The sequence below is a fragment of the Salvelinus alpinus genome, chromosome 5 (genome assembly GCF_045679555.1).
Source record: "Salvelinus alpinus chromosome 5, SLU_Salpinus.1, whole genome shotgun sequence".
Classification (NCBI taxonomy): Eukaryota; Metazoa; Chordata; class Actinopteri; order Salmoniformes; family Salmonidae; genus Salvelinus; species Salvelinus alpinus.
The window spans coordinates 78,835,135-78,863,078 of NC_092090.1; the positions used below are offsets into that span (position 1 = coordinate 78,835,135).

The following is a 27,944-nucleotide window of genomic DNA, read 5'->3' on the forward strand; positions in this document are numbered from 1 at the left end:
CTGGTAGAAATTACTATAGGTAAAACTAATTTCAGTTTTCCTGTATTAAAGTCACCGGCCACTAGGAGCGCCGCCTCTGGGTGAGTATTTTCTTATTTGCTTATGTCCCTATACAGCTTGTTGAGTGCGGTCTTAGTGCCAGCATCGGCTTGTGGTGGTAAATAGACAGCTACAAAGAAATGAAAACTCTCTTGGTAAATAGTGTGGTCTACATCATGAGGTATTCTAACTCAGGCGAGCAGAACCTCGAAACTTCCTTAATATTATAGATTGCGCACCAGTTGTTGTTAACAAAGAGACATACACACCCTCCTCTGAGCTTCCCTGACGCAGCCCTTCTGTCTTGCCAACGTAAAGAAAAAACAGCTAAACCTTTATGTACCATGTCCTTGTTCAGCCACGACTCGGAGACACATAGGATAATACAGTTTTCCAGATCACATTGATGGGATAGTCTCGAACGGAGCTCATACAGTTTATTCTCCAGTGATTGCACGTTCACCAATAGAACGGAGGGTATAGGCGATTTATTCACTCTCCGGTGTAGTCTCGTCAGGTATCCTGCACGTCTCCTTCTTCGAGTGCCGGGACTTGGGCCTGGTCTGCAATAATCAATATGTATTTCGCCTCCAACTCATTGAAGTAGAAGTCTTCGTCCAAATGGAGGTTAGTGACAGCTGATCTGATGTCCTGAAGCTCTTTTCTGTCATAGGAAATGATGGCAGAAACATTATGTACAAAAAAGTTAAGATCAGCGTCACAAAATAGCACAATTAGTCAGGAGCCCATAAAAGGGTCATCATTCCCTCCGAACAGCACAGCGTTCAACACCACAGTCCCTTCCAAGCTCATCACCAAGCTGGGGACCATGGGACTGAACACCTCCCTCTGCAACTGCGTCCTGGACTTCCTGACGGGTACACCCCAGGTGGTAAGGGTAGGCAACAACACATCTGCCACGCTGATCCTCAACATCGGGGCCCCTCAGGGGTGCATGCTTAGTCCCCTCCTGTACTCCCTTCCCTGTTCACCCACGACTGAGTGGCCAAGCACGACTCCAACATCATCGTTAAGTTTGCTGATGACACAACAGTGGTAGGCCTGATCACCGACAATGATGAGACAGCCTACAGGGAGGAGGTCTTATACCCTTATTATTATCTATCCTGATGCCTAGCCACTTTATCCTGACTTCATGTACATATCTACTTCAAACACCTCATACCCCTGCACAGTGAACTGGTACTTCCTGTATATAGCTCCATTCTTGTGTATTTTATTCCTCTTGTGTTACTATTTTTCTTTTATTATGATTTTATACTCTGCATTGTTGGAAAGGGCTCATAAGCAAGCATTTCACGGAAAAGTCTACACCTGTTGTTTTTGGCGCCTGTGACAAATACAATTTTATTTGTCTCAGTCTGAGGGGAAAGATAATTCTCCCAGAATGCTTGACCTGAGCTCCGTTGTGACTATAATAGATGCCAGGACTGGCAGAATTAATTATGTCTGGGCCTGAAATGTACATCACAGTCCAAGCAAGAACCTGGCATGTAATTATATTGATGTTATATATAGAAGTAGATGCCACAAAGAATCCATCACCTAAACATCACATTCAAGCTGAGCCACATTACTTTTTAAGGGACTTAACATAACGGGACATAACGATATGAGAATATATTTGATATTGCTTCAAATTTGAATTTGTAGTACATTGGCTTGGCCTTGACAAGATGAGTACAAATAGCCAACTGCTAGTTTTATAGTATTTAAAAAAAACTGACTTCCCAGCCCATGGAAACCATTATAATACAATTGTCAACATTCTCACACGTTATTTACTGTATATCAGTATATTTTGATCAGTATAAGTGATAATGCAGATTTAAACATGGTGATGGTAGTGCAACAATCATCAAGGTCCCATTCACAGCTGTTATGATGCAGGAAATACTGCATTATAACACAATAAAATTGAACATAGAAGAAGTATAACACAATGAAATGGCCATCCATTACAGCGGGTGACAGTTCGACGGGAGGTGGTTTGATATCAAAGCTGATCTTCTGCGAAGGGGGGCTCAATTAACTTAGTTAACTCCAGTTGCCAGCTTCTCTACTGAGAGCCTCTCTGCTCAACGCTTTCATTCTTCTGACATTTCATCCTCCCTTTCTTTTCCCAGGTATTTTCAGTTGTTTATCATTTATTTGATTTGCTTAATGACTGTCTTCGGTGCATCTATTAACAGAGAAGCTTTGAAATTCATATTTCCAGTCGGTGGAGCTGGTGGAGTCATATTGAGAGAAGGTGCTTTTATCTTGAAATGTAACCACTACTCACACTAGTTTTTTCTTTACTTTTCTGAAAATAAAACAGCAAAAATATATTGGCTCCCTCCAAGGCAGGTTGTAAATGATTACTGTAGTCTCTATTATTTGTGCCGCTGTTGTAATAAACAAGTATAACAATAACAATGAACAGGTTTCATTCGATTGTGCCTTTTAATTAACCTCTTTGCTATTTATTATGCAATATGTAGTGTATATTACATTCATCAGAAAGGGTAAAATAAGTATGATACTGAAAACCATTGAAAGCCTTTAAGACTTTGTCTAAACACAAGGTTAACACTGCGGGCGGGGGATTGCTGCTCCTGATGAAGCACAGCTGTGGACATAAAAACTGGCAACTGAAAACACTTTGTACTTTATCATTGAGCTGACTAATTGGGCATTGCAAAGATGGAGATAGATTAGTGAGCCATACTGCCAGGGTCCAGAAAGCCCATCTGAAGTAAACAGAGCTCTTTCCTGCTCTGTGATGGGTGGATGGAGAGATGTTGGTTATGGTGGTTGTTAGACAGGGTCTCCCAAACCACAGCGCAGAAAGAAAAACACAGGAAAGAAAAACGAATCTCATCTGACATCATGGAGCAGCACGCTGAAGCTGACATGTAGGTAAGATAAAACATGTTTCTCCCAATGTGACAAAAACAAGTATAGTTAGAGAGAATAATGTTACCTTGTTTAAACTGTATGACATCATTCAAATCTGAGAATGGAAATAGGACAATTTATTAATGTAGGCTATGCCAAATCTAGGATTAAGAGGTGAATAATATTTTCTGGGATTTTGTTTATAAGGGTCAAACTCACTCTCTTGCTGAGAGATTCTCTAAAATCTAAAGTTCCTCAATTGTAATTTATGTGTGTATTTTCTGTAAGATGTTTAGAAGGAGACTATGTGGTGGTTCAGCGGCAGGGCAGGTCCAGATTGTCCAGAGGAGAACGGTTTCCGATCATTAACAGGGCACTGGCATTCACTACATCATCTGCTTAACAGCATGGGATGCTGTGATCTCCCAAATACTATTGTTCAATGTTAGTCACAGTATTCACAGCTTGTTCCCCGTCTGGGCATCAAACAGCACAGAGGTAGAGGTACACTCGAGAAACACTAAATATGGAAAATGCTTACTTGGCTGATTGAATGAGTGGGCTTGAGTGAGAGGAAAGAGCAAGAGAGCGCGAGAACATGCGACCTATCGAAAGAGCTGAATCAAGAGAGGCGTTTCGGCACCATTCTCCGGGAGAGTAGACGCGACATTTGCCGCAAGTAATGTTAGAAAGGAGTGGAGTAAATGAGAACAAAAACTCTTATTTCGTGTGGATTATTTCTGGAAAAACAAAGCCCTACCAAAACGGAAACTACTACAACATTCGAAACAACATACAAAGATTGGAATAATACGGTAAGATAACACTCATCACGGTATTTGTTAGCTAACGTTAGCTATCACCCGTACTGGCGCTAAGGTTGACACGCTACAGCTAGCTACCGTCCGTAGCCAAACCAGTATCATTTGTTAGGATAGATTCGAGTCAGTTAGCTAACACAGCGCTAAACAGTGCTAGCTAACAAGTGCTAGCTATGACGTTATCATACAAATAATGTTAGCTGGCTAGTTAATTGGCATAAATAATTCGATTTACTGGATTGTACAGCGAGCCTTTTCTCGATAACTTGGTTGATCTAACTTGATGACTTGCTAAACCTTGTCATAATACAGCAAACCATTAACGTTCGCTACCTAGACTAGTTAGTTAGTAAGCAAGCTAACTGGTAAGTGTTAGTCACCAATCAGGCATCTCCTAAAACGCACGTGTCTTCGTAATATATTTTATCAATTTGGCTAACTATATAGTGGGCAATGGCCACACTTAATCAGTTAGCTAGCTAGCAACGCCTAGTATACCAGACATTCATTGATTTGTGTCATAAGCTTGTCAACACTGCGCTCTTGATACACGTTGGTTGTTGTTGACGTGGGGGATCCTCTTAGTCTGATTAGTCAGGCTGTAATGTACAATTAATTGGTATAACTGACGTTACAGCCTGAGACAATCGTGTAAATGTTCCTTGGAATCCAGAATGTTGAATAGAATGACATGTAAACGTACTCTACCGGTTGTCTGTGCTTGTGTCCTTATGCACGAAATTTGAGACAAAATTTCCAAGGGAAAGTATTGTTTACCTGACTTTTTAGAGAGCTGGGGTATGTATATTGTTTGTTTCAGCACCGAGGTAAAATTTGTTTAATGTTGGATATTCGAATGTTAATATATAACATTCTATAAAAAGAAAAAGAGGTGTGGTGTAATCCATCCTCCCCTGATTCCGAATGTAAAATTTTCATTTCCGAGAGTGAACGGGTACGTTCCTAAATTCACTATGGCTATCTACTCTGATTTCAGAGCTCTCTCGTCTGAGTGTGCTAGAGCACAGAATAACTGGTGAATTTACAAATGCGTAACACCTGTTGAATATGACTGGTGTCAGTAAACGTTGCAAAAAAATTAATACAATTGTGGCAAGCAGCACAGTTACAGTCACCAACGCTCTACTAGGGCGAGTAAAATGGTCAGAGTGTGGTGTTCTCTCATTTGTGTCTGGAAGTAGCTAGCCAGTTAGCATGGGTGCTTGACTGCCGTTGTGAGGTCAGAACGCTCTACCCTACTCCCCAGCCAGAGTGTCCAGTGTGCACTCTGAATGCTCCGAGAGCGAAATGCTCTGAATATACGAACAACCAGAGCCCACTCTTGCACTCCAGAGTGAATTTACAAACACACCCGAGGACTCCTCATCTCTAACATGTTGTCTCACTTTTTGTGAATAGTCTGATCAAGTCAGACTTTTTAATAAACTTAATTTGAACGTACTTCACCTGTTGTCTGCTGATTTCTGCCCTGATGTGGAAGGTAATCTGAAAAAATATCCACAGGGTAGTGTTACGTATTTAACCACGGTTATGTGAGCTATATGGATCACTCCAATATATTGGTATCACTCCGTGGCGGAGGGATACATCCGATGGGAGGTTTTACAGATTTACCCCCGTGTACACCTGTGTCACGGCTGAGTTCTGCCCCTATATATAGACCCCATGGCCGCGAGACACGTTCTCTACAATATCTCTACAATATCCAAGCAGAAAACAAAAAACAGCACCATATGATGGAGTAACTCCGTTAAGGAACTCCGAAGTACATGTCTCAACGTAGTGGCAGCCCACCACCATACTCTTACATTCTGCAGCAGAAAGAACAAGAAAACCCTGTAGGGGAATTAGCAGAGAACCCGTGTAAGGGAAATAGCAGAGAACCTGTGTAGGGTAATAAGCAGAGAACCCACGCCTATAGCGCGGGGACAGCATGTAAAAGTAATTAGCAACTAACCACTAAGCTACCTGGGGCGGCAGGGTAACCTAGTGGTTAGAGCGTCGGACTAGTAACCGAAAGGTTGCAAGATCAAATCCCCAAGCTGATAAGGTAAAAATCTGTCGTTCTGCCCCTGAACAAGGCAGTTAACCCACTGTTCCTATGCCGTCATTGAAAATTTGTTCTTAATTGACTTGCCTACTTAAATAAAGGTGTAAAAATAAAATCTTACACAGAAAACAAGCTAGTTGGCAAGTTGTGTAAGGTAAATACAGTTTGTGGCAGCAATATATTAATCGATGCACACAGAGTCGTAGTGTAATGCTAACGAAACACAAGCACGACAAATCACAGATCAACCGTAGTGAGTGGAGCACTCGAGGAGGGGCTGGCCATGTGGCCAGCTGCTCTAGTGAGTATACTTCCACGTGAGATATTACACTTACCTCAAACCATACGGACGTCCGCCGAGTAAATGAAAGAGAACATTTGTTGCAGCCGTGACACAGGTGTACACGGGAGTCAATCTGTAAATCCTCACCTAGGATGTATCCCTCCGCCGCGGAGTGATATCAATATATTGGAGTGATCCAATATAGTGAAAAAACGCGCTCTGGTCAACAAAGTTTGGTTACATTCAGCTATTGTTTACATATTGTGCATCACATGAAATGCATCATCAGGAGATGGAAAATACAAGCAACAAGACCAACAGCACGAACATCCTGTGAAGTATCTTTAAATATCATTGTATTCAACATTCTGGCTTGTAGGGACTATTGTGTCTTTTTAACAGCGACTTCTTTCAGACTGATATCCATGGAGTAACCACAGTAACAGTGATGTTTAGACAACACTTTTCATTGTCATAGCTATTGACGAGAGAATCGAATATCCAATATAACATTTACTTTACCTAGGTGCAAAACGAACATTATAAACTGGGTGGTTCGAGCACTGAGTGCTGATTGGCTGACAGTCGTGGTATATCAGACCGTATACCACGGGTATGACAAAACATTTATTTTTACTGCTCTAATTACGTTGGTAACCAGTCTATAATAGCAATAAGGCACCTCGGAGGTTTGTGGTGTATGCCTAAGAACAGCCATTTGCCGTGGTATATTGGCCATATACCACACCTCCTTGTGCCTTATTGCTTAAATATCCCTGCCCGCTCTCTAAAAAGTTGGCTAAACAATACTTTCCTGTGGATATTTTGTCTCAAATTTCGAGCAGCAGAAGGACAAACCGCACAGACAACTTGGTAGAGTACATTTTAAGCATAATTTTATTCAACATTCTGGCTTGTAAGGAACATTTACACAATTTTGCAGATTTGGAGTGCTTTTATAAGAAACAAACAGCTTTGTTGACATATTATACAAGATGTATAAGCACAGATGAAAGGCTAGCTAACTATAGAACATGTTCTGGTTTGGGACAGAAGTGAAAGTTGTGCTGCACAGAGAAATTCATGAAGAAATTAACAAAGGCATATCTCATGTCACGATAGAGCTATGGCAGTTTCTTATCCCTAAACATTACTCACCTCAGTCAACCTGCAAATCTCTACTATGGCATACTTCTACTAGCTATCATGGTCAGAAAAGAACTGACTCTGTAAATCTCTCTGTAGGATCATTTATGGAATAGCAATTATTACACAATGTATTCAGAAATCATAATGCAGAGCAAACTCATATTTTAGCGTTAAAAGGGTTACTGACATTCATTTATAAGGGGTCTATCAGAGGCCTACATATGAGCCTCTTTTACAGTTAGCTCTACATATCTGACCACATCTTGATTGGTTAATATAAACCGAGTGAAATTGCACTGTCAGCATAATTTGAGGGAGCATGAAATTGGGCTAAGATGTTTATTTCTTTATTGGCCCTTTGAGGCTCAGACCATAGTTAATAAGGTCAAGTGCATGCTTTCTGTTGCGGTATTAAATGCCAGAGCCCAGGCCAAGTGTTTAATTACAATAAAAGGCCTGAGGGAAATTAGCTCCAAATGCCATTCAGAGTATATTTGAATAATATGAAATGCCGGTAGTGGTTATTGAACAAGGTCAAGCCACTCTGATGGGCATTTTGAGAAAAATAAATAGTCTAGATAAATAATATTGTTGTGGAGTCGTCTTACAATCGAATATCAAACTCTGATTACTGCAAGAGTGCCTAGAGCAGGGTTTGCAAACCCTGTTCATGGAGAGCTACCCTCTTGTAGGTTTTCACTCCAACCCTGTTCCTGATAGAGCTACCCTCGTGTAGGTTTTCACTCCAACCCTGTTCCTGGAGAGCTACCCTCTTGTAGGTTTACACTCCAACCCCAGTTGTAACTAACCTGAATCGGATTATCAATGAGAGAATTATTAGAATCAGGTGCGCTAGATTGGGTTTGGAGCAAAACACCTACAGGACGGTAGCTCTCTAGGAACAGGGTTGGAGAGCCCTGGCCTAGAGAACAGTTCGTTAAAGAGCTGTGGTTTCATCTACTATTGGCTGCAGTATGCCTTGATATGGTTTCCTCTGAGTTGATTGTTTTATGCATCATTGTATGTCAGGCATATTACAAACACTTCCTATAAATTGAGTAAAGCCATAATGCTCTGTGGCAGCCTAAATAGCTTGTTTATTTTGTGCTTATTGATGCATCATTGAATGCTTCTCTGCTCAAGACTGACAAGAAACTGAGGGGGTGGGAGAATCTCTATTATTGTAGCTTAAAGGTATAGAGGTTTACTGAGTTTGACTCTGGTCTCTGAAGGAAATCCCACCCTGAAGTGCAGTTCAGTCTTGCTCCTCTATTAAACAGGATCCTCTGATCCAAGCAGGGATTGAGCTCACCAAGTCGGCTGCTAATCAAAGGTAGTGCGAGAAGAGGTTGTTTAGCCTTCTTTTAAAACCTGATAAATGTAGATTACCGCCTAAATAGACATACCCAAAAGTTATTATTTATCATGAGGGCCATAAACGGTACATAGCAATGCTTATACTGCCAGAAATATTAAAATCTCACATTTCTGTGAAAAGTAGTTATAGATTACTGAGCTGTAGTCACTTTTGAGGACACAACCACACAGTACAGTTATGAAAGATCATATTTTTCCCCCACTATTCAAGAAACGTGGGGGAATCAGGCTTGAAATGATTGAAATGCTTTCTAAATCAAATTTGACTTGTCACATGCGCCAAATACAACAGTGAAATGCTTACTTACAAGCCCTTAACCAACAATGCAGTTCAAGAAATAGAATTTAAGAAAATATTTGCGAAATAAAGTAAAAAATAAATAGTAACACAAGATTACAACAATAACGGGGCTATATACAGGGGGTACCGGTACCGAGTCAATGTGCGGGGGTGCAGGTTAGTCGAGGTAATTTGTACATGTAGGTAGTGGTAAAGTGACTATGCTTAGATAATAAACAGAGGGGGGGCAGGGGCAATATAAATAATCCGGGTGGTAATTTGATTAGGCCTACCACTGGTGTGTCGCCAGCAAACTTAATGATGGTGTTGGAGTCGTGCTTGGCCAAGCAGTCGTGGTTGAATAGGGAGTACAGGGGGGGACTAAGCACGCACCCCTGAGGGGCCCATGGTGTTGAGGATCACCGTGGGGGATGTGTCGTTACCTACCCTTACCAGCTGGGGGCGGCCCATCAGGAAGTCCAGGATCCAGTTGCAAAGGGAGGTGTTTAGTCCCTGGGTCCTTAGTTTAGTGATGAGCTTTGAGGGCACAATGGTGTTGAACACTGAGCTGTGCTAAATATAGTAACAATAAAATTCTAATCGTCTTACTATAAGATTTCACCTTAACTGTAAAATAAATATAATCATATTTAGTGACAGTACAAAATTGGACCATTTCATATAACTGACAGAATTATCTGCTGCACGTCCTCTGAGCAAAGTGGGGACTCCGTTCAAATGTCTGCAGACTCGTTAAAACTTCAGCTTTAAGTAGTGCATTTTGAGGTCCGTTCTGTTTTGGTTCAATTACGGTTTTATATTTTTTAAGATATATATATATATATATATATATATATATATATATATATATATATATATATATATATATATATATATATATATATAAAAATATATATTTATTTTTTAAGCACTGCATTATGTGAGTTGAATGCTGTAACAACAATAAAACAAGTAATAAAAGTCCCTTGATGGTAGTGACTGCCCATTACTACTTATCACTAATTAACCATTATTTAATCACATTACTTAAAAATATTTCAGTTTTTGTGTATATTACATTGTTTTATTTGATTATTTAATCTCTATAGAGCATCTGCCTATGCTGTCTGTGAAATCACTATTTTAGTAGTTCTTCAAAATAAATAAGGCATCTTTTTATGACTGCTGAATACCAACTATCAATCACTTAGATCATGTATTTTCAGGTAGAGATGCCTTACGAAGCAACTGCTCTCTATCCCTCTCCATCGCGCGTCTCTTTTACTTAGCAGGTGTGAAAGAAACACAAAGACCGGACAAGTGGGTGTGCAATGGATTATGGTCATTGTGGTTCACGACCAAATTTTATGCACTGCACTGTGTACAATATTGGCCTGTTGGAATCTACAAATCCCTACTACATTGCACAGTTAGGGCCTGATCTGATTTAACCATGCGTGTGAGTAGGGCTGGCACAATTTCCTTATAATTGTTGTAACCGATGGTTATGGATGAAGACCTGTATTAAAATATTGACGAACAGCTGACTGAAGAAATTCATTGTTTGCTACAACACCTTGCTTTTAGTGTTGCAAGGTATACCAAAACCTTAGTGCATTCGGAAAGTACTCAGAACCCTTGACTTTTCCCACATTTTGTTACGTTACAGCCTTATTCTAAAATGGATTTTAAAACAATCCCCTCAATTTCTTTCCGCCTACATTGAATACTCCATAATGACAAAGTGAAAACAGGTTTTTAGAAATCTTTGCAAATTTATTATAAATTAACAGAAATGTAAATAAGTTCTAAGTATTCAGACCCTTTGCTATGAGACTCAAAATTGAGCTCAGGTGCATCCTGTTTCCATTGATCATACTTGAGCTGTCTACAACTTGATTGGAGACCACCTGTGGTAAATTCAATTGATTTAACATGATTTGGAAAAGCACGGCACTGGCAGCATCATGCTGTGGGGATGTTTTTCAGCGTCAGGGCCTAGGAGACTAGTCAGAATTGAGGGAAAGATGAACGGAGCAAAGTACAGAGAGATCTTTGATGAATACCTGCTCAAGAGCGCTCAGGACTTCAGACTGGGGTGAAGGTTCACCTTCCAACAGGACAACGACCCTAAGCACACAGCCAAGACAACGCAAGAGTGGCTCCGGGACAAGTCACTGAATGTCCTTGAGTGGCCCAGCCAGAGCCTGGACTTGAACCCAATCAAACATCTCTGGAGAGACCTGAAAATAGCTGTGCAGCAACGCTCCCCATCCAACCTGACAGAACGTGAGAGGATCTGCAGAGAAGAATGTGAGAAACTCCCCAAATACAGCTGTGCCAAGCTTGTAGCGTCATACCCAAGAAGGTGCGAAGGTACTTTAACAAAGTACTGAGTAAAGGGTCTGAATACTTATGTAAATGTCAGTTTTTATTTTTTTATAAATTTGTAAAAATGTCAACTGTTTTTGCTTCATGGGGTATCGTTATGGGGTATTGTGTGTAGGTTAATGGGGGGGGGGGGGGGGGGGTGGTAAACAATTTAATCAATTTTAGAACAAGGTTGCAACAACAAAATGTGGAAAAAGGCAAGTGGTCTGAATACTTTCCAAATGCGCTGTAGGTATTTCTGATACTATTATATGTAAAATCGTTTTGTACTAGAATTTTTGTTCCTTTTGGTACTGAAATGTGTCTCACGACATCTACTGATCGAGAGAGGATCAAGTTTATTAGCACAGCTGGTGTCCCCTTAGTGCTAGAGCCCTGTCCCTGCACCACCTACTCATTGCTAGCTCTAGCCCAGTGGTCACCAACCTTTTCTGTGTCAAGATCACTTTCATAGACAAAAAGCAAGCTGAGATCTACCACACAGACTTTTCTTTTAAACATGAGTTTAAAATGTTACGTTAACCTAATAAAAACTGTTCTGTAGGAATGAGGCCTTATTAGGGCTGATCCCATTTAGTCGACTGGTCAATTGTTTGGTCGATAGGCTGTTGGTCAACCTGAGATTTCTTTAGCTGAGCAGTAACAAAAAATTAAATACAAAAATATCATGGTGTACAAGACAGACACCTGTATGATTTGGGCCTATCTGAGTGGACTGATCCATTGTGGAGGCCGTGGGGATGGCACAGTCCGTCACTCTAAGACTTGCTACCAAAATTGTATATGGTTATATTACATAAGAACAATGGTGCAACACTAATAAAAAATGATGTTAATTTATAACAAATGCACTTTCTCCCGTGTTGGATAGTGGTCATTGTCCATGGTTCTGAAACACATCAGTGCGCTGTTGAATTGGCGCCTTTACCTAGACCATGTTGCTATGTACATAATAGCTAAGTTAACCAGCATATTGGTGTTGAGAACAATGTGGCGGAGGCAGCAACATGAATGAGGAGATGAGAGAAAACATCCCTTTCCTTGTTGTCTAAGAAAAATGAGGAGAAAGGAAACCTAAATTTAATTAGGTCAATAGTCAATCAGAAAACCAATCAGTATCTGGTGTGACCACCATTTGCCTCATGCAGCGCATGAATATGTTAGCTACATGAAGTAAGAGAACATTTAATGTAGCCAATATCATGCAGCCCTACGTGGCAGTCTGGAAATGATCTAAAGCCGGGATCAACTTTTGGTGGAAGTTTGTTTTATACTGTATAATCAATCAGAATGGAGAATGCCATCCTAAGGTTATGCACAACTCATAAAGGAAATGTAGAACTTTTATTATTCAAAAATATGAAATACCATCATACCGTCACAAATCTGAAAAATATTGTGACATGACTTGGAACATCTAACCCTGGCAATTTGACTGGTAAACTCATGGGTACACTTGCAATGACAGTCTGGTATTGCGATGCAATAATTTCCATGGTAATGTAGGATGCATTTTTTTATATATATATTTTCTTCTACTCGAACTGTTATTACTGAGACCACGATCATTTGGCTTTCCAATTACTGTCATACAACATTCCATGACCATCCACAGCACTATGTGTGAGGAGATATCTCCTCTCTTGTCTAACAGGGTAATGGGGGCAGAGATTATCCTGTGCTCAGTGTCGGGCCCGAGGGAGACGGTGGCAAACAGTTTTATTACTAGTTCCAGTATTGCTAGCATTATGCATCAGAAGGCCATTCTGAAACTAGATGAGGGGATAGTTAGCATATAATTCCGTTGTCCACTTTGGAAGGGTAGGAAATCTTCAGATAAATGTGTGATACCTTTTGGGAACAAACTGCAACACCTTCTCATCAAAAATCACATTATTTATTGCTTTAGGAAAAAAAATCCAGACTTTTAGATGTCAATTCACAATTCCTCAGTTTGCATAGGCCTATGTTGAATACCGGCGTGTCCATTTCCGTAAGTGTCACCACAAACGCTAAACCAGAACACCACGGGAATGTACAGTACCTTATGACAAGAGCTGTTGTGGCCTGCTTTTGAAATGGGCATATTCCTCAAATAGCAGCAGACATTGTTTAGAGGAAAAGCAGTGGAGAAGGGGGGCTGTACAATAATTTCTACATGATGTCACAGCAGGGCAGACTATACACATCGTTTTCCAAACCACTATCCGTTGTAGCTGTGTGCTGCCTGGGAGGGGACTGACTGCCTCTGGCAGTTACTGTGAATGAGGAACACAGCCCAGGGGGCTGGCTCTGGTGTGTAGGCTTCATGTCAGGTGATTCCCATTTCCCCCCCTTAGAATTCCATAAACTGAATCAATTCCATTTTTATTTGACTGAGCTGAATTATTAAGTGGGTTTGTTTGCAGAGGCAGTTTGAAACTTGGTAGTGAGTGTTGCAACCGAGGACAGACGATTTTTATGCGCTTCAGCACTCACCGTTCTATGAGCTTGTTTGGCCTACCACTAAGCGGCTGAGCCGGTGTTGCTCCTAGATGTTTACACTTCACAATAATAGCACTTACAGTTGACCAGGGCAGCTCTAGCATGTCCGCAATTTGACTAACTGACTTGTTGGAAAGCTGACATCCTATGAGGGTGCTCTTCAGTAAGGCCATTCTACTGCCAATGTTTTTCTATGGAGATTGCATGGAGGTGTGCTCAATTTTATACACCTTAGCAACGGGTGTGGCTGAATCCACTAATTTGAAGAGGTGTCCACATACTTTTGGATATGTAGTGTATAAGAAAGCTCAGGAAATTTGTTTTTTTGTATACATTTAACCCCTTATTTTTGTTGGCCCAAAACTACCTCCATACTTCCATTCGTTTGTATAGGTTACCTTCAGACGAGTCCCGTGAAACTTGTGGGTGTCGTAGACCAAAACGTAGAAGAACCATCGTGTTCGTGAGGGTCTCCCCTTTCTATAGAATGGTCATAATAATTTGTAGGCCAAACTGTTTGGACGCTACAGATGTTTTTGTGAGACATCAGTCAGGAAGTTAAAGCTTGGTCGCAAATGGGTCTTCCAAATGGACAATGGCTTAAGGACAACAAAGTCAAGGTATTGGAGTGGTCATCACAAAGCCCTGACCTCAATCCCATAGAAAATTTGTGGGCAGAACTGAAAAGAGAATTACTTTTGATGCACCCGTAGTGTTACTGCAGTAGCGAAAAACTGAAACAGTAATTCCCAGAAAGTCCCCCACAATTTGACCCCCCCACCTCGCATGAGAGAAAGGCCTATTAGACTACATGACCACAACCTGTCTGTGTGTGTGTGTGACTGTGTTGTGGTTCTGAGGGACTGGTGGGTTACTGGGTTTATGTAAGATGTATGAAAGTGTGAAAGCTTGTTCAGAGCCTTGCAGCATGGTCTGCCTATTGTTGCTCACTCTGATCCACACTGGAAGCACTGCTGAGAATAAGAAACGGTCTAATTAGCAGTCCAGTGGTACTGAAGATTACAAACTGTAATTTGAATGGGAAATAGGTAGTGCTGGGGGGGGGAAAAACACTATAGTTACGTATCAGGATATTATTTTTGAGGATATATCGAATTGTCTTGACGGTATTGCGATTTTCTTTTTGCGCTAGTTGGCTGTACCTGCTCCAACACTCATAGCTTGTTCTCCATCTTATTAAATAGGGAGCCAATTTGTTTTCAGCACTTTTATTTCCATGACTGATCAAAACTCATTTTCTCATGGCTCTCTCATCCCTTTTCAGCAGACATAAAGTGAGCAATATGTTTGGAACATCGCATCGCACTAAAATCCCAGTATCAAATCGCAATACATATAGAATCGTGAGAATTGCAATACATATCGTATCGGCACCTAGGTATCTTGATGTCCCTGGCAATTCCCAGCCCTAGGAATAGGCCCACTAATTTTAGATTAAAGTCTGGGTCTTGGCTACTTCCCCCTAATATCAAGCCAAATTGGCTGCATCTCAATGTAAACATAATTTCATAGAAGTTGCATGAGGCTGGTATGTCCTGGCACACCTTTTGTAAACACTTAAATTGACATGCAGAACACAAAGGGAAATATGGAGCAGTCATCGTGAAACTGCTTCCCAGGCCTTGTCCCTCTTTCAACCCTTCTTGCTCACTGAATGAGTAACAAAAGCTGTCTGGCATTTCTTGCTCACTGGATTCTTAGTGGACTGCACCTGGTAGATTCAGTGCAAGTCGAATGTTATGGTTGACTCAAACGGTCCAACGGTGCAGCATTATCCACTGCAGCTGTCTGAGAGAAGCCTTTTAATGAATCTCATAATGAAAGTAGCATTGAGTTGGAGACAGCCGCTTTGGTCCTGGCCTGATGTTGAGAAAATACCTACAGTACAGTTGCCTGATGGAAAGGCTTTGGGTTCATGTTAGGACATGTGAGAATAGAGCCTGCCCTGTTATCTCTAAGACAAAGCACACCACACACCGAAGGAATCTACTTCAGATTGGGATTATGACGCTGTGTCAATTTACTAGAGGTCGACCGATTATGATTTTTCAGTGGCGATACCGATACCAATTTATTGGAGGGCCAAAAAAAAGCCGATACCGATTAATCGGCCAATTTTAAAATAAAAAAATTATATGTATTTTTTAAATTATATATATTTGTAATAATGACAATTACAACAATACTGAATTAACAATGAACCCTTTTATTTTAACTTAATATAATACATAAATAAAATCAATTTTGTCTCAAATAAATAATGAAACATGCTCAATTTGTTTTAAATAATGCAAAAACACAGTGTTGGAGAAGAAAGTAAAAGTGCAATATGTCCCATGTAAAAAAGCCAATGTTTAAGTTCCTTGCTCAGAACATATGAAAGCTGGTGGTTCAATATTCCCAGTTAAGAAGTTTTAGGTTGTAGTTATTATAGGAATTATGACGCGTCGACTATTTCTCTCTATACCATTTGTATTTCATTCTTTCAGTGAAATACGGAACTGCTCCGGATTTTATCGAACGGGGGGCAACCCTAAGTCTAAATATTGCTGTTACATTGCACAACCTTCAATGTTATGTCATAATTCTGGCAAATTAGTTTGCAACGAGCCAGGCGGCCCAAACTGTTGCATATACCCTGACTCTGCTTGCACTGAACACAAGAGAAGTGACACAATTTCCCTAGTTAATGTTGCCTGCTAACATTTGTTTATTTTAACTAAATATGCAGGCAAATTTAAAAAAAACTTCTGTGTATTGATTTTAAGAAAATAATTGATGTTTATGGTTAGGTACGTTTGTGCAAAGATTGTGCTTTTATTGGCAATGCGCTTTTGTTAAATCATCCCCCGTTTGGCAAAGTTGAAGTAGGCTGTGATTCGATGATAAATTAACAGGCACCACATTGATTATATGCAATGCAGCACAAGCTAGTTAACCTAGTAATATCATCAACCATGTGTAGTTAACTAGTGATTATGTGAAGATTGATTGTTTTTTATAAGATACATTTAATGCTAGCTAGCAACTTACCTTGGCTCCTTGCTGCACTCGCGTAACAGGTGGTCAGCCTGCCACGCAGTTTCCTCGTGGATTGCAGTGTAGTCTGCTATAATCGGTGTCAAAAAAATGATGATTACCGATTGTTATGAAAACTTGAAATCAGTCCTAAGTAATCGGCCATGCCGATTAATCGGTCGACCTCTACATGTTACCCCAGACAATGCAGGATACTTTGTCTTTTGAAAATGGCATTGCAGCACTCCCATATTAATGGGTCGAAGCCCGTTATAAATGAATCTGTTTTTTTTTCATTCTTTATCTAGGCAAGGCTGTATGTTTTCTTGCACTAATACCCTGACTACACTGCGTGCGTCGCGTGTGCCAGCATTGCAAAATACATGTAGGAATATATGTTATTCAATTATTGCACCCACACTGCTCACGCGCGCTAACGAGCATCTGCGTTGCCAAGGGCTAAATCGCGCTGCAAGTGCAGATCGTGCTGCAAGTCCTGCCTCTCCCATCTCATTGGTTTATAGAAGCAGGTACCCACTTGCCATCTCCTCATTGGTTATACCCACGTGGGTGATTGAAATACGAACTGTTTTGCCGGTTGTCCTGGTAATACTATGAAAGTGTAGATACCAATCACCATATGTTAAAAGATGAAAAAGCCTGGAAGGAGGAGAGATGACTAGAAATGATTCGGTTGGCCGTTTTATGTGTGGATTAATTGTCGGAGTAGAGGACCTTGTGCATTTCAGGTGAAATAACAACTCAATATTTATATCCCAGGACAAATTAGCCTGCAACAGCAAGCTAGCTAAATAGGACAAATTAGCTAGCAGGTGCATGCTAACTAGCTAAATTGCCATACATGTTTAATGCTTTTCGACCATTTGTTCAGAGTTTGTTTTGATATTTTAACCTGCGTATCGTGATTGGGCTTGGTGTAGGGGGACAAAATAAATTTATGCACGATGGCGCTTTGGGTTGCGTGTTAGGATGATCTCAGTATTTGTGGAGGTATGTTTAATGGTTAGTGGCAGTGCCGTGTTTATGGTTTGCTAGAAGCTCTTGAGTTTATTGATTCTGAAATCAAATGTTCTTATCTGTTCTTCTTGAAAAGTATCTGTCTGTCACTGTGGCAACAAACAATGCTTAAAGGCCCAGTGCAGTCAATACATTTGTCCTGTGTTTTCTATAATACTGTACAACAGCTGATGAAACTATCATTGTTATTTCCTGATTGTTTTTTCAACCTGCAACTATCTACACAGGACCTTCTAATAAGCAGGTTTGCATGGGCGGGAGTTTCGGCTTTCCATAGTGACATCACCATGCGGAAAATTGGTTTGGCTACATCAACTGAGCAGCAACCAATCCAGGAGCCTGCGTCACAATGCTTCAATTCTCATGCCTATTACACAGTGAAGGCTATGGTGATCAGTGTGTGTAAACACAACACAGCTGTCTCAAACATATTTTGGACAAAGTTGTGGAACTTGTTACACAAAGGGGGTGTCTAGTGTTTATGGTGGGTGCTCCTGAGGCTGGCTATGGGGTTAATGGGGTCTGGCGGCAAGACTGATCCTAAGCCTGTCACTGTGTGGAGCTCACCAGGTCCAGAGCAGTATTTATGGAGAGGAGTTTTCATTAGACTGAGCAGAGGGCCCACTTTGTTCGGTGGGAGAGGTCCTCAACTTGGCCTCAATAGATGAGAATTTAAATGGTGAAATGCTTGTAAAGATAGGCAACAGATATTGGGCAGATGTTGCGACTTGCTTTCCATCCCTAGAATCCAGATCAATGCTGCGCTCTGCCAATACATCAATTAGGCTGAATAACTCTACTTTAGATGCTCACTTCATTCATTACAGTAGAGAAGTAGGCTACACTAACTCACAATTGTCACAAGCATGCTATTACTTGCGGCCTATTGCCTTTTAATTCGAAATGTTACTCCATCACAATAAGTAGTTTCCATTTCAAGGAAGTGGCTTTGCTGAAATAAAAAGCAAAGTAATTCAGTTAGTGTGCTCTCTTTATGAATGTAGGCTACCTTTTGTGAGTGGTTATACTTAACACGGACACACTTTTAACCCTTTCCCATAGTAGATGTCGGTGGTTGGTTGGTATCTCATTGAAAACAAATGCTTGTGGAAACCATTTCCTCACATAGTATGGGGCTGTAGTAGTTCTTCTCGTATCATACTTCACACAGTTTCCTGTTGTAATGCCATGCTAGCAAGTCAGTCTGCCGCTGGAGCAGTTGATACCTCAGCATCGGAAGGAAGTGAGAGCAGAGTGTGTAGCCTAGAACCCCTTAGAATCAGTTAGGCCTATTCCTAACCCCCCCATTTCTTCTTCAGTGTATTACTCTCTGTCACCTGGATAGGCCCATGTAATTGTCCCCCACAATGAATTTGGGGAGGGGACTGTCAATCTGTCTCAGTTTGTTCATTCGTATGTTAGTCACAAACTGAGACAGCATTGGCCCGATTTTTATGAAACTTGTGTGAATGATGTGTCTTGCTATAGAGAGCCGTCATTTATGAAATGACACTGATTGGCCCAAGGCGTGAGTTATAGTAATTAACTGAAATGTGTGAGTCACCAGAGAGGAAGAGGTGAAGCGAGATGGATAACTGGGCCAAAAATCTGTCATCTCCTGCAGATGGCGTTGTTATTTATTTATTTATTCTCACCAAGCGAGGCGTATTTGTACGGAGGTTAATGAATGTGTCGAATTTGGTTGACACATTCACAATTGAATGGCTTATTTGCTACTTGTGGCTTATTTGATCGAGTAGAAGTGCTTAGGTTGTTACGGGTGTACTGATAAGTAGGAAACGTTACATCCCGGCAACTTTGAGAAAAAACATCTTATATCGGAGTGGTTCCTGTTGTTCACACACGTATCTGCCCTCTCATTGGCTAAAAGGTCCCACCTGATCTAGCTGCCTCCCGACTGCCTTCTAGTCTTGAGTACCAGTCTCATTAGCTAACATTCCACTCCTTGCCAATCCTTGTCATTGCCAAAAGAGTCTTTGGCACATGACCTAGAGCACAGGGATTGGATTAGCTGAAGAGACTGGTACTCAGGCTAACTGACTTCCATTTTTTAAGACATTTATTTTCATTGTTAGAGCAGCCTCTTGAGAATTTGGTCAATCTAATGGATAAAATGTGGTCACACACGCTAACTGAAATGTGTTAGTCACATGCAATATCTTAATTGGCCCAATGTGTTGGGGGGGGGGGCAGCATCATTCGTGGGGGACGACATGTTTGTTGCCTTATTTTTTATGCATTCCACCTGTATCAAAACATATTTTCATAAAGCAGCTATATCCCCCACACGCACCTTTCAAAGGTATGTTTTAAATTGTTCCGTATTCACTCCTGTGACATCACATATCATGCAAATTAGGACTAGTCTCAGTGATGTGATTTGATGACATCCTCCTCGGTGAATTCAATCAAATCCAAATGTTAGCAGTTGATGGTGAAAAACAAACTTGATTTCATGACAGAGCCACAGACTTCTAGCCTGTGTACCAGTCTATTGAGCTGTCATTCCATGCCTTGCCACTCCTGATTTGCTAAATATGACAAATCTATCAGGAGTTTGCAGGAGTGCAGAAACCCAGGCTAACAGACTCAAATTTAGGATATAGCCCGTTAAGACCTCAATTTGAATTAATCCAATGCAAATATAAAGCTGTACATTTGTTTACACAGACATGCCTTACTTGACTGTAAATATACCGGTTGTTTTGTCTCATTTATTTTTAATTGCGTTTTTTAAATTTGTATGACCATCTAGGCTAATTAATTGGAAAACATTTTGCTGTTGTTGAAGAGACACCCATACACACAGGTCATTATTGCTCATCTTTATCAAGGGTGTCAATCATTTCAGACCCCACTTTATGTGCACCATGTCATTGCTCTCTCTTGCTCTGTTGTGTGAGCATCTTGGTAGCTGCCACTCAAATGACGAGGGGCGGAAGGTCATTGGCTAGAACTTGAATTGCTAGGGGGCTGGCCCACGTGGGAGGTAAATGTAGGGAAAATGGTGCAGCACAGCTACCAGAAAAACTCTCTCAAACCAGGGATTCTGTGGCTAATTGAGGTAAAAGTAATTCTGCTCATAGATTATGCATGTATGAACTACACATTGACACATCCAGCCCAAAGCGGGAGTTAAAAAAAATACTTAGTAGTTGCCAAAGTTCTGGAGCATGTATTTAAAAAGTTCCTAGCTGTCAAGAAATTACAGTTTAAAAAGTCACATTTTGTTATTAAAAGTCTGATGGCAGTGGCTATGGTTGAATTGTTCTGTTTATTTGTTCTTGCGTTGATGCTGGACAGTTGGTTTTGGTTTCGGAGGACTCTGCCAATACCGTCTCCCCTTCTCTGTGGTAGGAGATCATGTAGGGACTGGTCAAGCTGGTGTATGTCAGTGACCAATCTTATTACTGCTTGCTCTCTCTGTGACTGTAGTGGGGGAATGGTCAGTGGAATTTCTCTGTTTTTCTGTTATCTTGCTTGCTCTTTTCTATAATGGTGTGGGATGAGTGGATGATGGGGGCCCCATTCATAAGCGTTGCATACATTTCTGCGTGCACCATTTCTGAAAAGTGCATGCATACAAAAATATTTCGATTTATTGTTTTGGCGCATGCCATACAGACATGTTTCCCGTTAAAAAATCAGACCTGTCGTAAAACTGTGAACTAGCATTACAATTTCACCTGGAAAACTCCCTCCATTCACCTTTTATGGTGATTCTAACTAGAGGTCGACCGATTTATGATTTTCAAATCAAATCAAATCAAATTTTATTAGTCACATACACATGGTTAGCAGATGTTAATGCGAGTGTAGCGAAATGCTTGTGCTTCTAGTTCCGACAATGCAGTAATAACCAACAAGTAATCTAACCTAACAATTCCACAACTACTACCTTATACACACACAAGTGTAAAGGGATAAAGAATATGTACATAAAGATATATGAATGAGTGGTGGTACAGAACGGCATAGGCAAGATGCAGTAGATGGTATAGAGTACGGTATATACATATGAGATGAGTACTGTAGGGTATGTAAACATAAAGTGGCATAGTTTAAAGTGGCTAGTGGTACATGTATTACATAAAGATGGCAAGATGCAGTAGATGATATAGAGTACAGTATATACATATGAGATGGGTAATGTAGGGTATGTAAACATTATATTAAGTGGCATTGTTTAAAGTGGCTAGTGGTACATTTTTACATAATTTCCATCAATTCCCATTTTTAAAGTGGCTGGAGTTGAGTCAGTATGTTGGCAGCGGCCGCTAAATGTTAGTGGTGGCTGTTTAACAGTCTGATGGCCTTGAGATAGAAGCTGTTTTTCAGTCTCTCGGTCCCTGCTTTGATGCACCTGTACTGACCTCGCCTTCTGGATGATAGCGGGGTGAACAGGCAGTGGCTTGGGTGGTTGTTGTCCTTGATGATCTTTATGGCCTTCCTGTGACATCGGGTGGTGTAGGTGTCCTGGAGGGCAGGTAGTTTGCCCCCGGTGATGCGTTGTGCAGACCTCACTACCCTCTGGAGAGCCTTACGGTTGTGGGCGGAGCAGTTGCCGTACCAGGCGGTGATACAGCCCGACAGGATGCTCTCGATTGTGCATCTGTAGAAGTTTGTGAGTGCTTTTGGTGACAAGCCGAATTTCTTCAGCCTCCTGAGGTTGAAGAGGCGCTGCTGTGCCTTCTTCACGACGCTGTCTGTGTGGGTGGACCAATTCAGTTTGTCCGTGATGTGTACACCGAGGAACTTAAAACTTTCCACCTTCTCTACTACTGACCCGTCGATGTGGATAGGGGGGTGCTCCCTCTGCTGTTTCCTGAAGTCCACAATCATCTCCTTTGTTTTGTTGACGTTGAGTGTGAGGTTATTTTCCTGACACCACACTCCGAGGGCCCTCACCTCCTCCCTGTAGGCCGTCTCGTCGTTGTTGGTAATCAAGCCTACCACTGTAGTGTCATCCGCAAACTTGATGATTGAGTTGGAGGTGTGCATGGCCACGCAGTCGTGGGTGAACAGGGAGTACAGGAGAGGGCTCAGAACGCACCCTTGTGGGGCCCCAGTGTTGAGGATCAGCGGGGTGGAGATGTTGTTACCTACCCTCACCACCTGGGGGCGGCCCGTCAGGAAGTCCAGGACCCAGTTGCACAGGGCGGGGTCGAGACCCAGGGTCTCGAGCTTGATGACGAGTTTGGAGGGTACTATGGTGTTAAATGCTGAGCTGTAATCGATGAACAGCATTCTCACATGGGTATTCCTCTTGTCCAGTTGGGTTAGGGCAGTGTGCAGTGTGGTTGCGATTGCGTCGTCTGTGGACCTATTGGGTCGGTAAGCAAATTGGAGTGGGTCTAGGGTGTCCGGTAGGGTGGAGGTGATATGGTCCTTGACTAGTCTCTCAAAGCACTTCATGATGACGGAAGTGAGTGCTACGGGGCGGTAGTCGTTTAGCTCAGTTACCTTAGCTTTCTTGGGAACAGGAACAATGGTGGCCCTCTTGAAGCATGTGGGAACAGCAGACTGGGATAAGGATTGATTGAATATGTCCGTAAACACACCAGCCAGCTGGTCTGCGCATGCTCTGAGGACGCGGCTGGGAATGCCGTCTGGGCCTGCAGCCTTGCGAGGGTTAACACGTTTAAATGTTTTACTCACCTCGGCTGCAGTGAAGGAGAGCCCGCAGGTTTTGGTAGGGGGCCGTGTCAGTGGCACTGTATTGTCCTCAAAGCGGGCAAAAAAGTTGTTTAGCCTGTCTGGGAGCAAGACATCCTGGTCCGCGACGGGGCTGGTTTTCTTTTTGTAATCCGTGATTGACTGTAGACCCTGCCACATACCTCTTGTGTCTGAGCTGTTGAATTGCGACTCGATTTTGTCTCTGTACTGGGACTTAGCCTGTTTGATTGCCTTGCGGAGAGAATAGCTACACTGTTTGTATTCGGTCATGCTTCCGGTCACCTTGCCCTGGTTAAAAGCAGTGGTTCGCGCTTTCAGTTTCACGCGAATGCTGCCGTCAATCCACGGTTTCTGGTTTGGGAATGTTTTAATCGTTGCTGTGGGTACGACATCGTCAATGCACTTCCTAATGAACTCGCTCACCGAATCAGCATATTCGTCAATATTGTTGTTGGACGCAATGCGGAACATATTCCAATCCGCGTGATCGAAGCAGTCTTGAAGCGTGGAATCAGATTGGTCGGACCAGCGTTGAACAGACCTGAGCGCGGGAGCTTGTTGTTTTAGTTTCTGTTTGTAGGCTGGAATCAACAAAATGGAGTCGTGGTCAGCTTTTCCGAAAGGGGGGCGGGGGAGGGCCTTATATGCGTCGCGGAAATTAGTATAACAATGATCTAGGGTTTTTCCAGCCCTGGTAGCACAATCGATATGCTGATAGAATTTAGGGAGTTTTGTTTTTAGATTAGCCTTGTTAAAATCCCCAGCTACGATGAATGCAGCCTCAGGGTGTGTGGTTTCCAGTTTACAAAGAGTCAGATAAAGTTCGTTCAGGGCCATCGATGTGTCTGCTTGGGGGGGAATATATACGGCTGTGATTATGATTGAAGAGAATTCCCTTGGTAGATAATGCGGTCGACATTTTATTGTGAGGAGTTCTAGATCAGGTGAACAGAATGACTTGAGTTCCTGTGTGTTGTTATGATGATCACACCACGTCTCGTTAATCATAAGGCATACCCCCCCGCCCCTCTTCTTACCAGAAAGATGTTTGTTTCTGTCGGCGCGATGCATGAAGAAACCAGCTGGCTGCACCGACTCCGTTAGCGTCTCTTGAGTTAGCCATGTTTCCGTGAAGCAGAGCACGTTGCAATCCCTGATGTCTCTCTGGAATGCTACCCGTGCTCGGATTTCATCAACCTTATTGTCAAGAGACTGGACATTGGCGAGTAGTATGCTAGGGAGTGGAGCGCGATGTGCCCGTCTCCGAAGCCTGGCCAGGAGACCGCCTCGTTTGCCCCTTTTACGGCGTCGCACAGGGTCGCCGGCTGGGATCAGATCCATTGTATTGGGTGGAAGGCAAAACACTGGATCCGTTTCGGGAAAGTCATATTCCTGGTAGGAACGATGATGAGTTGACGTTAATCGTATATTCAGTAGTTCCTCCCGACTGTATGTAATGAAACCTAAGATTACCTGGGGTACCGATGTAAGAAATAACACATAAAAAAACAAAATACTGCATATTTTCCAAGGAACGCGAAGCGAGGCGGCCATCTCGTTTCGGCGCCGGATTTTTCAACGCCGATACCGATTAATCGGCCATTTAATTAATTAATTAATTTGTAATAATGACAATTACAACAATATTGAATGAACACTTATTTTAACTTAATATAATAGATCAATCAAATAAATTTAGCCTCAAATAAATAATGAAACATGTTCAATTTGGTTTAAATAATGCAAAAACAAATTGTTGGAGAAGAAAGTAAAAGTGCAACATGTGCCATGTAAAAAAGCTAATGTTTAAGTTCCTTTCCTCAAAACATGAGAACATATGAAAGCTGGTGGTTTCTTTTAACTTGAGTCTTCAATATTCCCAGGTAAGAAGTTTTAGGTTGTAGTTATTATAGGACTATTTCTTTCTATACCATTTGTATTTCATATACCTTTGACTATTGAATGTTCTTATAGGCACTTTAGTATTGCCAGTGTAACAGTATAGCTTCTGTCCCTCTCCTCGCCCCTACCTGGGCTCGAACCAGGAACACATCGACAACAGCCACCCTTGAAGCATCGTTACCCATCGCTCCACAAAAGTTGCGGCCTTTGCAGAGCAAAGGGAACAACTACTCCAAGTCTCAGAGCGAGTGACGTTTGAAATGCTATTAGCGTGCACCCCGCTAAATAGCTAGCCATTTCACATCAATTACACCATCCTAATCTCGTGAGTTGATAGGCTTGAAGTCATTAACAGCGCAATGCTTGAAGCATTGCGAAGAGCTGCTGGCAAACGCACGAAAGTGATGTTTGAATGAATGCTTACGAGCATGCTGCTGCTCAGTCAGACTGCTCTATCAAATATCAAATCATAGACTTAATTATAACATAACACACAGGAATATGAGCGTTTGGTCATTAATATGGTCGAATCCGGAACCTATCATTTCGAAAACAAAACGTTTATTATTTCAGTGAAATACGGAACCGTTCCGTATCTAACGGATGGCATCCCTAAGTCTAAATATTGCTGTTACATTGTATTTAACCTTCAATGTTATGTCATAATTATGTACAATTCTGGCAAATTAATTACGGTCTTTGTTAGGAATAAATGGACTTCACACAGTTCGCAACGAGCCAGGCGGCCCAAACTGCTGCATGTACCCTGACTGCTTCCATGGAACGCAAGAGAAGTGACACAATTTCCCTAGTTATAAGAAATTCATGTTAGCAGGCAATATTAGCTAAATATGCAGGTTTAAAAATATATACTTGTGTATTGATTTTAAAGAAAGGCATTGATGGTTATGGTTAGGTACACATTGGTGCAACGACAGTGCTTTTTTCGCGAATGCGCTTGTTAAATCATCACCAGTTTGGCAAAGTAGGCTGTGATTCGATGAGAAATTAACAGACACCGCATCGATTATATGCAACGGAGGACACGCTAGATAAACTAGTAATATCATCAACCATGTGTAGTTAACTAGTGATTATGTGAAGATTGATTGTTTTTTATAAGATATGTTTAATGCTAGCTAGCAACTTACCTTGGCTTCTTGCTGCCCTCGCGTAACAGGTAGTCAGCCTGCCACGCAGGCATCCTCATGGAGTGCAATGTAAAGCAGGTGGTTAGAGCGTTGGACTAGTAACCGGAAGGTTTCAAAAACGAATCCCCGAGCTGACAAGGGAAAAATCTGTCGTTCTGCCCCTGAGCAAGGCAGTTAACCCACCGTTCCTAGGCCGTCATTGAAAATAAGAATGTGTTCTTAACTGACTTGCCTAGTTGAATAAAGGTGTACATTTTTAAAAATAATAATAATAAATCGGCCACAATCGCTGAACAAAAATACCGATTACCGATTGTTATGAAAACTTGAAATTGGCCCTAATTAATCGTCCATTCCGATTTTAATCACTCAACCTCTAATTCTAAAGCCCCGTTTCTATAAGGAAGAGTAATGACAATTTTCTGTAGAGGTATGGGCAGAATGTTTAGATATTTTGCAGTGACTTTTCAAACTGAACATGCTGATGAAGTGCGGGCCTATCCGCGCATTGTGCAAGATTGCTTGTATTTTCAAAACAATTTAAAAGTAGGCTAAATGCTACACCCCACAATTCTATGCAAATGACGGATTGTTAACAGTATGGTTAGGAATTGTTGACAGTATTTTATAAACCGCGCTGCCTTTCGGATTGCAAAACATGAAATACATGAAGCTTATCTATTTACTAGGCTGTCCAATTAAACTAGAGATGTACATGGTAATTTGTTGTATGGCTACTTCGGGAATATGAACCCATCACAGACAGAAAAAGTGAGGAATTTATTCTGCAATGGTTATTTAAATAGAATAAATATGAAAAAGATTGCTGTCTCATTATTTTAGATTCTAAAGGCTCTATTCAATCTGGATCACTGAAGCGTTACACACTATAAATGTAAAGCAGATTTCCGATTTGAGCCGACATGCATATGCAGCGTCTACCTTGAACATAGTCTCCCCGACCGCGGAAACATTGCCTTTTTAATTGTCAAACGTGCTATGAAGTGGATCTTCAGCACAACGGATTAGGTAGAGCCCTAAAAATAAAACCCATAGATTTTCGCTCTTCTGGCAAATGGCTGCATTCTTGTTAATGTTTTCCTGTTTTTGTTTTTTTATGAATACGGTTTTCATTATATCCCCCATTTGCACAAAATAATTACTTGCCATCTTGCAATACAATATTTTAACAACTAGCAGATGTGCGTAGTCATTTTCTAAAGTTTGTGGGGAGGTGAGTACATTCTCACTTCAAGTATACAGTGGGGAGAACAAGTATTTGATACACTGACAATTTTGCAGGTTTTCCTACTTACAAAGC

General features: G+C 41.5%; 1 protein-coding gene across 1 annotated transcript in view; it reads left to right on the top strand.

The window, feature by feature from the left end:
• The first annotated feature begins 3,557 nt into the window (after window positions 1-3,557).
• LOC139575342 (nuclear receptor corepressor 2-like) overlaps window positions 3,558-27,944 on the top strand; it is a 189,969-nt gene continuing 165,582 nt past the window's right edge. The window contains exon 1 of the mRNA XM_071400266.1: window positions 3,558-3,755. The gene's annotated coding sequence lies outside the window, so the exon portion shown is untranslated. The remainder of the gene's footprint in view (window positions 3,756-27,944) is intronic.